This window comes from Notamacropus eugenii, chromosome 2 (assembly GCF_028372415.1).
Source record: "Notamacropus eugenii isolate mMacEug1 chromosome 2, mMacEug1.pri_v2, whole genome shotgun sequence".
Taxonomy (NCBI): Eukaryota; Metazoa; Chordata; class Mammalia; order Diprotodontia; family Macropodidae; genus Notamacropus; species Notamacropus eugenii.
Genome location: NC_092873.1, coordinates 112,407,029 through 112,423,341, shown reverse-complemented (window position 1 = coordinate 112,423,341; position 16,313 = coordinate 112,407,029). Strand labels below are relative to the sequence as shown.

Sequence of the window (16,313 nt, the reverse complement as noted above, 5' to 3'; positions counted from 1 at the left end):
CTGACTGTGGAGAAATGTTTAATGTGAATGGCAGAGAAAATGAAATCCAGGTTTTCTATTTACATTCAATTATTAATGATTATTAATACTAATTACTAACCCTATTAACTACTACATTTATTATTAGTTGCATAAGTAGCAATAATTCTATCAATAAAAGCTTTCAGTGCTAATATACCGCTAAACAGACAGGTTTTAAAGGAAGAATGGTGTGACGAAAAGCAGGCTGGATTTGGACTCAGGAAGGACCTGAGCCCAACACTTGCCTCTGATGCTTTTGGGGTTGTGTGTCCCTAGACAAGTCACTTAACCGATGAGTCTGTTTCTTAACCTGTGAAGTGGAGCTACCTCACACGGCTCTTGTGAAGGGCAAATCAGATAATTTGTGGATAATTTAGGTAAATGATTTTGCAAATTTTAAAATGTTATAGAAATGTCAGATATTAATCTGATCTTGGGCACAGTAACCAAAAGTGATGGAGAGAAGGTAGAATATTCCTATCCCCAAGCTGCCACTTGGTGACTACCTCTGTGAACCTGGACAAATACCTTTACCTCCTTGGGCTTCAGTTTCCTTATCTATAAAATGAAGGAGTGAATTCTAAATCACTTCTGAGGTCCCCTCTGGCTCTAAATTCTATGCCCCAGCTTGCAGGTTATAATTTGAAAGATGATTTGTGATAATAACCTAAATAGTTATTAGTTGCAACATTACTAGTCAGCTACTACATCATGGAAATGAACAGAGCCTTGGTAAAGAAAGAAAGAAAAAACAAGTTAGAAAAGAAAGATCCTGAAAAAAGATCTGAACTGGGTCAAAGACAAATTTTGCCTCCCTCATCATTTTGGTTAGGGGAAGAGAAGACCCTATCATTTATCCTTTTGGTCCTCAATTTCTTCATCTATAAAATGAGAGGGTTAGAGCAGATGACCTCTGAGGTCTCTTTCCAACTCTAACTCTATGGTCCTTTCAGAAGATGTAGAGTGAGAGGTAGCTTGTCATAATAGATAGGGAATGAGACCTGGGAAAGACCTTGACTCAAAAAGGCCAAGATCTCCCATTATATCCAGGGTCACCTCCAGACATCCTGATCTATATCTCACCACTGGACCCAGATGGCTCAGGAGGAGAAAAGGAGGGTAGTGACTTTGCACAGCCTCCCTTGCTTAAATCCAATTCATTTGCAAGTCAAGACATTACCTCTTTGATATCATGGTCCTCCTCACAAACAAAAGATAAACAAGTGAGCTGATTTTATATTCAGGAAGAGCCAGATTCATGTTTCACTGGTTATAAAATCTTGTGCAATTCTGAACCATGTTTTACAGCTTATCAAAAAAGAGCTTCCTGGGACACTGGAAAAGGTGTGATTTACTCATGGTCACTCACAGTTGGGTACATTTCAGGGGAAGGACTTGAAACTTACACAGATCTTAAGGGTCTTCTGGACCCCAAGCTTAGCCATCTAGCCACAACATGATACTGCCACTCAATGAACATTAATAAAACATTTTACAAAGAGGCTTTTGTTTTTCACTTAGTCACTTGTATAAGATGATAATCAATAAAACCTAAGTCCCTTTCAAGCAACAACTATTCCATTTCTTTTGTCCGTATTCCCAGAGCCTAGCACAGTCTTTATACCCCCCATGTGCCTATGGAACAAAGAGTAAATTCTTGTTGAATAAATAATAATGTTGCCAAAGTGCTAAAATTATACAAACAAGTATATTTTTAATTCAGCAATTTAATATATATTTGTGGTTTTATTATTATCCTCAAGCTATTTGTTCATTTTAGTCATGTCCAACTCTTCAGGATCCCATTAAGGGGTTTTCTTGGCTTGGCAAAGATACTGAAGTAGTTTATCATTTCTTTCTCCAGCTCTTTTATAGACGAGGAAACCGAGGCTAATAGGATTAAGTGACTTGACCAAGGCTACACAACTTTTAAGTGTCTGAAGACATATTTGAACTCAGGAAAATGATGAGTCTTCCTGACTCCAGGCATAGCACTCTATCTACTGTGCCACCTCAAACTATTAGCCTACATTATATTTCTTCCCTTTCCCAATCAACACTGTAGAAAAAATTGGCTACACTATCTGCCTCCATTGCTACACTGAATCACTTTTAATCCTTCTGCCATCTGGCTTTCAGCTTCCTCTTTCAACTAAAACTGTTCTCCTCAAAGTTACCAATGATCTCTTAACTGCCAAATCAGATGACCGTTTCTACATCCCAATCATTCTTGACCCCTCTGAAACATTTGACAATGTTGACCATCCTATGTCCTCCTGGATTCTCTCTCCTTTCTGAGTTGTCATAGAACTGATTTCTCTTGGGATTCTTCTTACCTCTCTCTCTGTTTGCTCCCTCTGAATCTCATCTCCAGGATCATTATCCATGCCCTGCCCCCAACTGGGGGTAAACTCAGAGGTTCTACCCTGGACCCTCTTTTCTTTTCTCACTATACTGTCCCTTTGTGACATCATCAGCATCTGTGGGTTCAATTATCACCTTTCAGCAGGTGATTCCCATATCCCATATTTATCCTAGCCTTAGACTTTCTCCTGAGCTTTAGTCCTATATCACCAACTGCCTCCTGGAAATCTCCATGATCTGTCTCCACAGCATCTCTTGCATCTGTTTGTTTCCCTTTTCTTCAATAACATAGCCACCACCCCAGTAAGGCCCCTCATCACCTCTTGCCTGGATTGTTACACTAACCTTCTAATTCATCTCCTAGTCTCAAATCTCTTCCCTTTGTCAAATCATCCTTCACACAGCTGCCAAGGAGATACCTAAAGTGATCATATAAATAAACTTCAGTACCTCTCTATTTCCCATAGGACTAAATGCAGACTCTTCTGGCAATTTAAAATCCTTCACAATCTGGCTCCAACCTAACTTTCCAATCTAACTAGTAATCTAATTCTCTTTTATCCACTCTTCAGCCTGGCCAAGCTATTTCACACATAATATACCATCTTCCACCTCTGGATTTTTTCACATACTGTCCATGTTCTTCCTCCTCATCTCAGCTTCTCAGAATCCCTAGTTTTCTTCATAGCTCATCTTAAGTGCCATCTCATACACAGGCCTTTCTTAGATCTCTCAGATGCCAATAAGTTCCACTTCCAAAGTTACCTTGCATTTATCTTGCATATATTATGTATATACTTCTATCTGCCCATGTTTTCTCCTATGAGACAAAAAGTTCCTTGAAGATATAGACTCTATTTTTCTCTTTATATTCTAATGCCTGGCTTTTAGGAAGGGCATAGTAAATTCTTTTTATGATTGGTAGTTCAAAGAAAGAGGAAGAAAGGATGATACCTGTTTGAAAAATTAAAACTAATATATTTGATGCTATAGAAAACTGAACCGTCTTATACCCCTTGCTTCCTTTAGTATTTTTCCTTTCTCATATCAGCACCAAAGAAGTGCATTTTTTTCAGAGTTAATTACTTTAAGAGGGCCAGTATAATAAATACAAATTAGTGTACAGATTAGGAGGAAAACAGATCTGCTCGCCATTGATACTATACTCGGTAGTAGCTAGCAAGCACTGAGTTAGAACTGAATAAATGTTATTTAGGCAAGGGATACCTAGGGATCACTTGTAATTAGAATTATCTGCTCTTGCAAATGTGTTTATGAAATAAACTGACAAGTATGACAAGGTCTAAGATATTATATTCAACATTGATAACCAGCCTAGAAGAGATATTTTAGAAAAGAAAGCATTTTAGTAAAAATGGATTATTCTGTGTTACCTGAGCTTTACTTATCAAAACCCAAGACTTTTCAGGAAAATTCATTCTGAGTCCTTGACAGGTGAGAAATTCAGCAGCTTCCTGAAGTTTTCAATCTGTTTACAAGTCTTGGTCTAGGACTGCTACTGCCCCCTGTGTGAACCACAGCCCACAGTGGGGTCCAGTTATTGTTTCATGTAGACTCAGGGGAGCTGACCCAAAAGATATAAAATTTAAGCTTTTCCTTGAATTCTCTGGCTCCTTATGCTTTCACTCCAGAATAGAAATCTAAGAAACATTTCTTACCCAGAAAGCTTAGGCTTGACTCATGTCTAAGACTTCTCCAAAAGGGATTAACACAGTCTTGTCTACAAAAGTTACTCTGTCACACAAGATATCACCTTTACAACAGCTATTTGCTTCCTCCACCACAAACAAAATATTGAAAATACAAAAGACTCTTTAAGCATATACTGGAAAATATTTAAAATGTGGAACAGTAACTTATCGAAAAGGACTTAGAGTAGTCTATAAATAGAGAAATTTGCAAGACATTCAAGGAAGTCTGATAAACAGATAATAGGTCTTTGAAAATGAAGGATGAATACAAACGGAATAAAACATGTGTTTCCCAATATCTCTATTATACTATCCCAGAAGACAAAGGCTCACAAAAGGTTTATAAGACTGCTGAACAGATTTTACATTCAACTTAGCCACTCTAACCAAGCAGAACCTCAAAGTTCAGATCTTCCGAACAACAGGGATGCAATTGGGGTTTTCAGATTCTAGCATGATCCTTCTGCAAGAAACTATGCCCTTGTAGGAAGTAACTCTCACAGTCAGGCAAGCACTTAGTTTACATAATTCTTGATCTCTCAAATTGACATGGTAGCCACTGAGGCTAGAAACATTCATCTTGGGATTAATGTTTGGTCACCTATACTCAGGGAATTAAATACAAAATAAATAAGACAGGTAAGAATTTGAGATCCCATGTTAGGCTTGTCTAGGAAAGGACATGTACTCACAGCCATGTGCAAATTGCTACCATAACTGCCACTACAGAATGGAAGGGGTAGAGAAATCCCCTCTCTTTCCCTTTCTAGAAGTGAAAGGGAGAACAGAGTTCTCCCAAAAACACATTAAATAAGAGAGAAAGTCAGACAGAGCAGAAGATATTTCTCTATCATCAACCTGAAAAAGAGTTGGTTAAAAGAGGCAAACAGGTTAGATGGCATATAAATTCATATTTATTCTTAAAGCTAGCCAAAGCTAGCAAACGTGTACATACATGGAGCCAGAATGTGAATTCTGACTGACTGATAAAAGAATTATCAGCCTTAAATACACTTTAGAACAATCCCAATCTCAGGATGTGTGTGTCCCTCAGATCTATGGTCTCCATATGTGTTTAACCATACCATGAGAAAGGAAGTTTCTTAGTCAAATAAGTTGTAAACACAAAGCAGTGTCAATTTAATGGGAATGCACTGACACCTGGAGGAAGCCAGGTCTCTGGGTGTACAAGTGGATACAAAAAGAATGAGAAGAAGAGACCCAGAATGAAGGGAAGTTTGATCATATTTGCATCTTCCCAAGAGATGCAGACAGGAAACATTCAATAATTTAAGATCTGAAAGCTAGAAATTTATAATAAACATATTATTTGCTGAAATGGAGCTCAGCAGATAATAGAAGTTTGCATTAATGGCTTTATGATTATAAATCAATTTATATATATATGATTTCTTCTTGGCCCTCACGATCCCCCTGTAAGTTATCATGTCTACTTCACAGATGTGGAAACAAACTCAGAGAGCTTAAGTACATTGCCTAAGGTAACACAGTCATTAATTGGTAGAGACAGCATTTGAACTCAGATTTTCTGACTCCCTTAATCACTATTTTTCCCATAACCCCACATTAATTCTCCAACAATCCGTTAACAACAATAGCAGCTAGCCTTTAAATAGTGCCTTAAGGTTTATATAGCACTTTGTACATATAACCCCATTCTATCTTCACAAAAACTCTAGGAGGTGTTGTTCAGTCATGTCTGACTCTTTGTGATTCCATTCTGGGTTTTCTTGACAAAGATACTGGAATGGTTTGGCATTTCCTTCTCCAGCTCATTTTACAAATGGGGAAACTGAGGCAGAGTTAAGGGGCTTACTCAGGGTCACACAGCTTGTAAATCTATCAGATTTGAACTCAGGAAGATGAGTCTTTCTGACCCTAGACCCAGAACTCTATCTACCATGCCACCTAGCTGCATTTATGATTATCACCATTCTATATATATGAGTTAGGCACAGATTAAGTGACTTGTTTAGAGTCACATAATTAGTGACTATCTGAGGCAGGATTTGAGCTCAAATCTTCCTTAATTCATGTTCAGAACTCTCTGTACCACCTCTCCATCTTGTGCTGAGATGTTATAGATAAATCCTATGATACCTTTTCCCTACTATCTTGACTTTACTGTATGATATAGTTTTGCTTTCTTTCAACCCTCTTTTCTAAAAATCGTTAACAGCTCAAGATTAGAAGGTTTAGTAGGGCAAGGTTTAAAGGATTGATATTTAAGTGCTTGAAGGTGTAGCCCACGAATTTTCTTCAATAATTCTACTCTTATCTACAGTGGAAAGAGGACTATGTCTGGAGTGAGAAGAGCCAGGTTCAGTACCTGATTCTGACCTTTACAATCTATGGGACCTTGGACAGTTCATTTACCTTTCCTGGGACTCAGTTTCCTCAATTGTAAAATGAAAGGGGTTTGAGTAATGGTCTCTGAGGTCCCTTTCAGCATTAGAACTAACAACCTATGGTCTAGCCCAGAGGTGTTAAACACCCTAACTCCACTACCACCTAGTGTGGCCTAAACCAGATTAAAATGAAATTGGGAAATATTTAACAAAATAAATAAAAACACAGTCGAACATAGATGATGTTAATATGTGGTTTTCTAAGTCAGTCATCCTCCCACAGGGATTCTTAGGTGTGGTTTAGAGGCCTCCTTTGATATCACTGCTGTAAGTCCATTTTTACAGATGACAAACCAAACCCAAGGAAGTCAGGTGACTGGCCCCAAATCACACAGATAAGTAAGTAGTAGAGCAAGGAATGGAACCCAAGTCCTCCAAATTCAAACCCAGCTCATTGTTCCACTCTCACATGCCACTGGTTTCCCACAGTATCTTCCACTAGATGCTTATTGAATGAATAGTTCTAATTGCAGCATTGATTTCTCAAGAGCCAGAGTCAACAAACCTGTATTATAAACTTGTCTAAACAGTTCATTTATTAGGTAATGGATTTTATGAGCAGTCCTTCAACTATAGTTATGCTTCTGAATTCCTTGGTAGTAGCACCTGAGTACAATTTGCTTCTCCATCACAATCATTAAGTATTTTCATATTCAAACAAAGACAGATTTGCAAATTATGCAGCTAAACACTTAGAGTTGGTCCTCTTTTCCATGTGGGAAAGAGAAACATTCAGAAACAGAGAACTCTGTTTATCTGACTTACCTCTGTCTCCCATAGTACTAGCAATACAGTGGTAAGAGCACCTAGCTTTGGAGGTCTTGAATGCTGACTCTGCCACTTACCACTCATGTGACCTTGGGTAAGCCCCTTAAATCTTTTGACATTCTATTTCCTGCTTCATAAAACAAGGGGGCTGAATCAGATCATCTCAAAGAACTTATCCCAGTTCAAAGTCCTTGATCCTATGCTCTTTAATGCTCAGAGTGTGCAAAATCTTAACAAGGCATTTTGTTTCAAGAGGCCAGAAAGCTAGAGTTTCAGGAGACAGAGAGATACAGGTGCACCTCAGGGAGGAGCTCATACTTGTAATTATCTAGTTTTTCCTACGGTAGTTAATTATTCTTCCAACTAAGTCCTGGGTAGGGAAAGTGTGGACCTGAAGCAGTTGATATGGGAAGGGGGGAGGGTTTCTGGAAGAGAGGTTTCACATTTAATTAATTCACTAATTCATTCAATAAGCATTTATTAAAGCAACCGCTGGGTGCTGAGGATATAAAGATGAAAACAAGAACCGTCACTACCTTCAAGGAGCCTTTGTCCTCCAATCACCTTCCTACCTCTCTCCTCCATTGCTACTACCATCCCTGTCCTCATGCTGTCTCAACCCTGAGCACTTCACTTTAGGACTGGTGATGAAAGGGATACAGCCCCAATAAAAAGGCTGGAACTCTGCAATGAGAAGGTAGGAGCAGGAGCTTCCAGCAACAATGTCACCAACCTGACCTGGGAGAGCAGGTGCCAGGTAATCTCATCCCCTGTATGTGTATATTATTGGGCAGGTGGTCAGTAGAAACATAACTAGGGATTCTGGTACCTGGGGCAATGAGTGAGGGAAGGAGAGAAAGTCTAAAGAATAATGACCATTCTTATAAGTCAGTCATTCTTAACCTTTTTTTGTGGCATGGACCTTTTAGGCAGTCTGTTGAAACCTATAGACCCCTTTTCAGAACAATGATTTTAAATAATTGAAGAAAAATCTAATTTTAGTTAGAGGTTAGTGAAAAAAAAGTATTTTTTCCCATCAAGGTTCAAGAATTCCCTGAGATCTACCTGTGGACCCATTGGTGGTCCATGGATGCCAAGTTAAGAATTCCTGCTATAAGCAGTTAGAGTAATTTGGAGACAGTTTATAGAAGTTGAGGTTCTGAAAGGTCATTCAAAGGGCTCAGAAGTTAAGTTGGAGAAAAAGACTGTAGGTCAAGGTACTAAACATATTGGGGAGGATGGAGAGTGAGTGAGCTGAAAGGTCCAGAAATGTCAAGCAACAAACATTGGGACCAGATAAGGTGAACTTTAAAAGAGAAGAGATGGTTACTGAGAGGTCAGAAGGTGGCAGTGAAGGACAAGGAGTAAACCAATTCTTCTCCCTTTTCCTGTGTTAGGAAATGTAAGAAAAGGAGCAGTCAGTTTTGGAGAGAGTGCCAAGAGATGTGCTATCTTCAGAAAAGAGACAGGTTTCATTGAGTTACCTGAAGATGGAAGGCAGAGAGAAGATAATATTTAGGGTAAAGGAGGTTTTTAATAATAGATTTCCAGAGAAAGTGAAAGAAAGGGAGGGAAGAGAAAGATAATGGAGGGAGCTAGGGCTGAGTTTACTAAGGGGAAAGCAGGAGAAGGGACTTTAACCATCTCCACCCCCTACTCTGTTTGCTACCATTCCCAAGCCATGTAAGACAGTGTGATGATTTGGAGCACAGGGTTATGGGTAGAGGAGCCACCTGATCTGCCAACAACTAGCACAGTACCTGCCCCTTAGTAGAGTATTAATAAATAATTATTGATTGATTGATCTACAAAGCTGATCTCCAGGGCTTATTCAAGCTCAGAGAACCTGGAGTTTTCTTTCTCTGTCTTGGTGCATCTGTAAAGAAGTCTGACTAGTTTGTTTACTCTTTTACAGAAAGGAGTGTTGCCCTTCACCACCACTACCACCCCTCCCTTGATGTTGGGTGGGGCAGTGAGCCAGTTGGTCCTCATAGGTACCCAGCATTAAGACAAAAGGAGCAAGAAGGCACATGTCCTGACTAGTATCTATTGTTTAAATATCTGTAAAAGACTACTAGGTAAGTTCTTGGACTATGAACTGGTGTGTCTCTTTACCTAGAATTCAGAAATGAACTGCTAAATTCTAGTAACAAAAGTGAGATTCAAGAAAGAGACTTCATTGTTTCACCGTGTGAGGACCAAGTGCCCTGGGCTGGACTGAAATCCACTTCGGCTGGTCCATTCCATGGAATTTTTCCTCTGATTATGGGCACTGGACCCTTGCTGAGAGATAGGTACTTCACTTTGCTAATGTAACACATATTCCGAGGCAATGATCCCAACTTCCATTCCCACTGAGAAGCAGGGACCCCCAAATGTGGCTACTGCCCCCCTTGGGTTAGAACTCCTGGGTTAGCATTGAAGAGTTTTAGTTCTATAGTTCATGAACCCCCATCACTGTTTCTCTCATTGAAACACAGTTGATTAATGTGTTGTTGATTATTAGTTGAGAATCAATCAATCAGACTCAACTGGCTTTTAGAAAAGAGTATTTATTTATTCAAGTGGTATGTAATGACAGATGGCACAAAACATCCTCTCCCCCCCACCAAAAGTCTGTGACTTTTCCACGAGTATATACTGAGACCAGGGGGAAGTGTACTATGCTTAGAGTGCACATGACAAATAGGAAATAAACTTCTGGAAGTCCTTTTACAGAGTCCAGAAGACATCCCCTTTAGGCTTTGTGTGAGTTTCTTTGCTGGTCTGATGGATCTGAAAATCTGCCTAGTGCATTGGATAAACTCTTTTCCTGCCCCAAGGAAGCTGCTTCCCCAATAGCCTCTGCATCCTGGGGATAATACTAGGATATAACTGGGAAGATAGAAAGTTCAAAATCTTCAAAATCCTCCCCAGTCAAGGGAATGGGTGATGGGGAAGAGACCTAATCTGAAGCCAAGGTAGAGGCTGAGGTGATTATTCCTCTTTCCAAAGGGTTCCTTCTCAGGGGCTTTCCTGGAACACTTCTTGCTAACTTGCTCCAGTTTCCCTGGGCTAAACTGGCTTGATTTTCACAGACATCCTTTGGGAGATGACCATATTTCCTCAGGCATCAGACATGCTTCTTGTGCAATGCCACTCCACTTAAGGGTTTGGTTTGGTTTGGTTTTTCAAACCTTAAAGTCTTTGATTTGTCCGTTGAGATATTCACCTTGTTAAGATATCACTTACTTTAAATTGGATAAGGTCATTTGATTAATTTGTAAGTTGAATCTCACTCTTACACTGAAATGATTCAGCAATTCCTGATCTGTCTTCATGTATCTCTGAGGAGATTTGGGGTAGAGATTAGGGGTGCTGGGACACTGAAAATGCCAAGGCAGAGTTTCCTGGAATGATTTCACATACTCAAGGTGTCTTTCAGTCAAGAGACAATTTATTGTAACACCAGTAGAAGCAGGTGAATTTCCTTTGGGGGACTTGCAACTTAATGGGGGTGAATTCAAAGCTTATATGGAAAAGGGACAAGAGAAAGGAATAATTAGATAACACAAGGGATCCGGGTGTCTTGGGAGCAGGTGTCAGTGATCTATGAATGGGAAAATGTAAGGAGTTTTACAAAGATAACTTTGTTGATACCAGACATTGAGGGAGTTGTCATGGACCTTGGGAATCTGGCATAAGAAAGAATCTTTGGCCAATCAGGGACAAAATCCCTGGGACAAAAAAACCAGGCACTCTTGTATCTGTCCTTTATCTAAGAAATTAAAGGGTCAACTCTGTATCTGTAACTAGGAGAGAATTCGCATGGCAGGGGGAGGGAAGGTTGGGGAGGACTAGGTTACTTTCAGATACCTGGTCTTAGGGCTTTTGGAGGTCTAGGTCCCACCACCTCATCATCTCCAAGACTATGTTGTATAAATGAGGTTTGGCTACTGAGCATCCTGAAGGATGTTTTCATGTGAAGGAACTTCCCCTCTCAATAGGTTATAATAAGAGGCTAAATGAGATAAAGGCTTTACTCTTTCACTCTCTTCTGGGTGATTCTCTTGGGACAGAAACAGCACCAGCTCTCCCTGGATTTCCAGCAAAGATGGGGAGATGTCTCTTCCCTCTTTTCTAGTGTCAAGGATGGGTCCAAATTGAGCACATGACAGTGAGGAGAAACATGTTAAACCATTTACACTCAAAAATGCTAGAGGAAAGGGGCTTCTGGGTACAGAGGAAGCACATAAAATTGTGGGCTTAATAAGGAGCAAGAAATGTGGTCAGAACCAGAGCTTGGAAAGTGGAAGTGGGGTGGGGCTGGAAGGCAGATGGAAATTCTATAACTTAGTACCACCTCAGAGAGAAGAGACAGGGATTAGGTAACATCCTTCTCATTCCCACCCCTACTTCCCGGGCAATGGAGGAAGGGGTAGGGTAAACATTGGGAGAAGAAAAAAAATCTGGGAAAAGACAACTTGGTACAGATCCAGGGAAATCAGTTGCATTTGCCTTGGCTTACACAGTGTGGGAAGAACCTGCCATTATCCCCCAGGAAAATAAGTGTTTTAAAACATTTTTAAAGTGTTTTCAAATTTGCAAATGAGGGAGATAGAGAAGCAAGTGAATCCATGGTTTAAAATCCTGTATTTATTATTCTGAAGTAGCAGATAAATATATTTTTCACTGAGATTAAGTGAAAAGTCATCATAACATTTTGAGGACTTCAGGGAAAAGTGGTAAAGGAAATTCTATAAATTTGAAGTGGGAAGATCATTGGCCCTGGAGTCAGGGGACCTGGGTTGAAATTCTTCCTCTGATACTTACTACCTGAGTGAACTTTGCAAAGTCACTGGGCTAGAATTACTCTGGACTTGAGTTTCTTTCACTATAAAATGAGACAGTTGGACCAGATAGCCATTGGGTCCCTTCCGGCTTTAAATCTATGATCCAATGATCCCTTTTGGGCAGCTAAGTGGTTCAGTGGATAGAGCACCAGACCTGGAATCAGGAAGACCTGAGTTCAAATCCAGCCTCAGACGCTTAACTAGCTATGTGACCTGGGCAAGTCAATCCCTACTTGTCTCAGTTCCTCATCTGTAAAATGTGGACCCACTGGAGAAGGGAATGACAAACTACTCCAGTAGTTTCACCAAGAAAACCCCATGCCATGGGGTCACATTGAGTTGAACACAACTGAACAACAGTCCTTAATGGTTCTCTAAATCTGGCCATAAGGAACTAGTTAAAGTTTCAATTGATTTATAATTTTACTTTGATATGCCACGTAGGTAAACATCCTACTTTGGAGGAATCTTATGTGAAAGTGGCAAAATTATGGATTAAGATAAATTTGTGCAAAACATTTATTTCCACATTGGCAAACAATGGATAACTAAAGTCTGTTTTCAGATGACAGGAAAGCTTGACAAATGGAATCCTGCCTCATAAAACTATTTTCCATATTTTGTATTTTCAGTCTTATTAATCGGATTTTTTCATAATTGGAATAATTTATTTGAGTTGAGTGGATTTCAAATTATAAGCTGGAAACTGATAGAATGATTCGAAATGAATAGGTTTTATTATCTGAGGTCTCAACTATTGAGGATATTGAGAGAGAGGGAGAAAGAGAGAATGAGAGAGAGAGAGAGAGAGAGAGAGAGAGAGAGAGAACCTTTGAAAATGCAGTTCATACTGTAATTCTGAAGGCCTCCATCTTGGACAATGAATTTGGAGGCAGAACCAATCCATGCAATGATTTGAAATTTTGCATCCAGAATACAATGGAACTTTGCATCCAGTGACTATGAGGAAAGCACACTGGAATGGGAGCTCAAATTAACATCATTAGAAAGACACTTTTGTCTCCTAAGGGGTACCCCTGGAAACAGTAGGGGTGAATCCAGGGTATTACTACGTATTAGTACAACGATGTAGTTCCCTTTACTCCTAGTTTCAAGGACTATTTTTATAATTGTACTTGTGCTGGAAGGTATGAAGTTAAAATCTATAGACCTTCCACATCACTGGGCACATTGGTAAGTAGCCCTATGACGCAGGGTAATAAAGGGTCCAATAATGATGAATGTTGCCAACCAAGGTCAGTCCAGGACATCATTTATTTTCAACTGTGCCTGGGAAAGCAAGGCCTGCTCACATATCAATGAGGATTCACCACAAGGGAGGCTCACACCTTCCACCTAATGCCAGGGTGAGGGGCATCATGATTCAGTGGCTAGAACAAAGAACAAAGTGCCAAGAAGACGTGAATCCGAATTCTGCCCCAGACATTTACTACAGACATTCACACTGGCCAAATGCCCTAACCTCTCTGTGCCTTTTATTTTCTCATTACTAAAATGGAAATAATAATAGGATCTCATGAGGATCAAATAAGAAAATGTACAGTATGTAAAGTGCTTGGAAAACCTTAGAGATCTATATAATACCATCTATCATTATCAAATGGGTCAGCTTCCTTATCCTTTTGAGGCTGAAGTATGCCCTCATATGCTTTGACACTCACCCTGTTCTAGAGTCCCTGTTTCTGTAAAGGACATCACCATTCTTTTTTTTTTTTTTTTCTGTCACTCAGTTCTTTTTTCCTTTTTTTTTTTTTTTTATTATTTTGTTTTCAGTGTTCTACAATCACTTCCATATATCTTGGATTTTTTTCCCCTCCCCTCTCCCTCCCTGAGACAGCATACAATTTTATATAGCCTCTATACATACATTTCTATTAAATACATTTTCACCTTAGTCATGTTGCATAGAAGAATTAAAATGAATGGGAGAAATCATAAAACAAACCAAAACATAATACAAAATAAAATGGTCTGCTTCATTCTGTGATCGAATTCCATAGTTATTTCTCTGGATGTGGAAGGCATTTTGCCTTAAGAGACCATTGAGAATTTTTTAAGTCCTTGCACTGCAATGAAGTACTAAGTCTACCAGAAAAATTCCTTGCACACTGTGGTTGTTGCTGTGTACAAAGTTCTCCTGGTTCTGCTCCTTTCACTCAGCATCAGTTCATATAGATCCTTCCAGGCCTCCCTGAAGTCTTCCTGTTCTTCATTTCTTATAGCACAATAGTATTCCATTACATTCATATACCACAATTTATTCAGCCATTCCCCAATTGATGGGCATCCCCTTGATTTCCAGTTTTTGGCCACAACAAAGAGAGCTACTATAAATATTTTTGTACATGTGGGACCCCTTTCCATTTTTATGATCTCTTGGGGATACAGTCCTAGAAGTAGTATTGCTGGGTCAAAGGGTATGCACATTTTTGTAGCCCTTTGGGCATAGTTCCAAACCACTCTCCAGAATGACTGAATCAGCTCACACTTCCACCAACAATGAATTAGTGTTCCAACTCTCCTACATCTTTTCCAACATTTATCATCTTCCTGTTCTGTCATGTTTGCCAATCTGATAGGTGTGATGTGGTATCTCAGAGTTGTTTTGATTTGCATTTCTCTAATCCATAGTGATTTAGAGCATTTTTTCATATGACTATAGATAGCTTTAATTTCTTCCTCTGAAAACTGCCTGTTCACATCCTTTGACCGTTTATCAGTTGGGGAATGACTTGTATTCTTGTGTATTTGACTCAGTTCTCTATTTATAGAAATGAGGCCTTTATCACAGATACTAGTTGCAAAAATTCTTTCCCAGTTTTCTGCTTCCCTCCTAATCTTGGTTGCATTGGGTTTGGTTGTGCAAAAACTTTTCAATTTAATGTAATCAATATTATCTATTTTGCACTTCATAATGTTTTCTATCTCTTGTTTAGTCAAAAATTCTTCCCTTCTCCATAAATCTGATAAATACACTATTCCTTGCTCCACTAATTTGTTTATAGTATCAATCTTTATACCTTGATCATGTACCCATTTGAACTTCATTCTTGTGTACAGTGTCAGGCATTGGTTTATGACTAGTTTCCACCACAGTTATCCAGTTTTCCCAGTAGGGGGCATCGCCATTCTTGTAAATGCTCAGGTTCACTACCTAGGAGATGTCTTCAGGCCCTCCACAATCTGGTTTCTGCCTATATTTTTAGGCAAATTACATCACATTATGCCTCTCTTGGCAGGCTATGCTCCAATCAATCAGGCAGTGTTAAAATTATATCTTGTTGTGGTCCCCTGACTGCTCCCACCCCCACTCCTAGCCAGTACAGTAAGCTTGTAAGTAGCCAGTATAAAGAGGCAATAGCAGACAGTAAGATTGCAAGGGGGAACCTGGAAGTCACTTACAAACCATCCCAAAGATCAAAGAAGCATAATTTACAAACTGTATCATATGGTCACCAAAATTCACATCCTGGTAATATGTGCTGAATCAGTAGGTGCTGCCGCCAGAGCCTTTTGGTTCTATGATATATATATATATATATATATATCTGACAAATTTCAGACCTCCACAGTAAAGACCAGAAGATCATGATATGGACATATTAACCTTAAATTTTAATGACAACTTTAAGGTCATTTGGATGTTAATGAACTAATCCCCTTGGTGGCACTGATAAGAATCCATCTGTTCTCCCCAAAAACTCTATAAAAATGAGACTTCAGACTCTGCAGTCTTCCATCTCTACTGGGTCCATGCTGCCTAGTAAGTACTCCCAAATAGAATCCATAGTTTTATCAATAATACTTTCTGACTGTCCCCCTCCCCATCCTCTTCCTCATGCTACCCACCTCTGAGGCTGAGATGCAGCGAGGTATGGATAGATTCTCTCCTGCTTGTGCTAATTTTGGAGTAACACCACCAAGACAATAGAGGTTCTACACCAGCCAGTACCATACTATCTATACGTGCAACCACTGGTTATGGCAAATGGAGAAGTTTTTAATGCTGTGGATAAGTATACTTATCTTGGCAATATGCTTTCCAGGGACGTCCTCATAGATGATGAAGTTGGCACGCACACACGCACACACACGCATTGCCGGAGCTAGTTCAGTGTCTGGGAGGCTCCCAATGGAAAGTGTGAGAGAGGAGTTATTACACTGGC

The 16,313-nt window shown here is 39.5% G+C and overlaps 1 protein-coding gene across 5 annotated transcripts in view; it reads right to left on the bottom strand.

The window, feature by feature from the left end:
• LOC140526282 (putative adhesion G protein-coupled receptor F2P) overlaps positions 1-2,455 on the bottom strand; it is a 57,532-nt gene extending 55,077 nt beyond the window's left edge. For 4 of the 5 annotated variants that reach the window (XM_072642392.1, XM_072642388.1, XM_072642398.1 and 1 more), the window contains exon 1: positions 2,358-2,455. The gene's annotated coding sequence lies outside the window, so the exon portion shown is untranslated. The remainder of the gene's footprint in view (positions 1-2,357) is intronic. The other variant, XM_072642390.1, reaches the window with a different exon arrangement.
• Between the last annotated feature and the right edge of the window lie 13,858 nt (positions 2,456-16,313).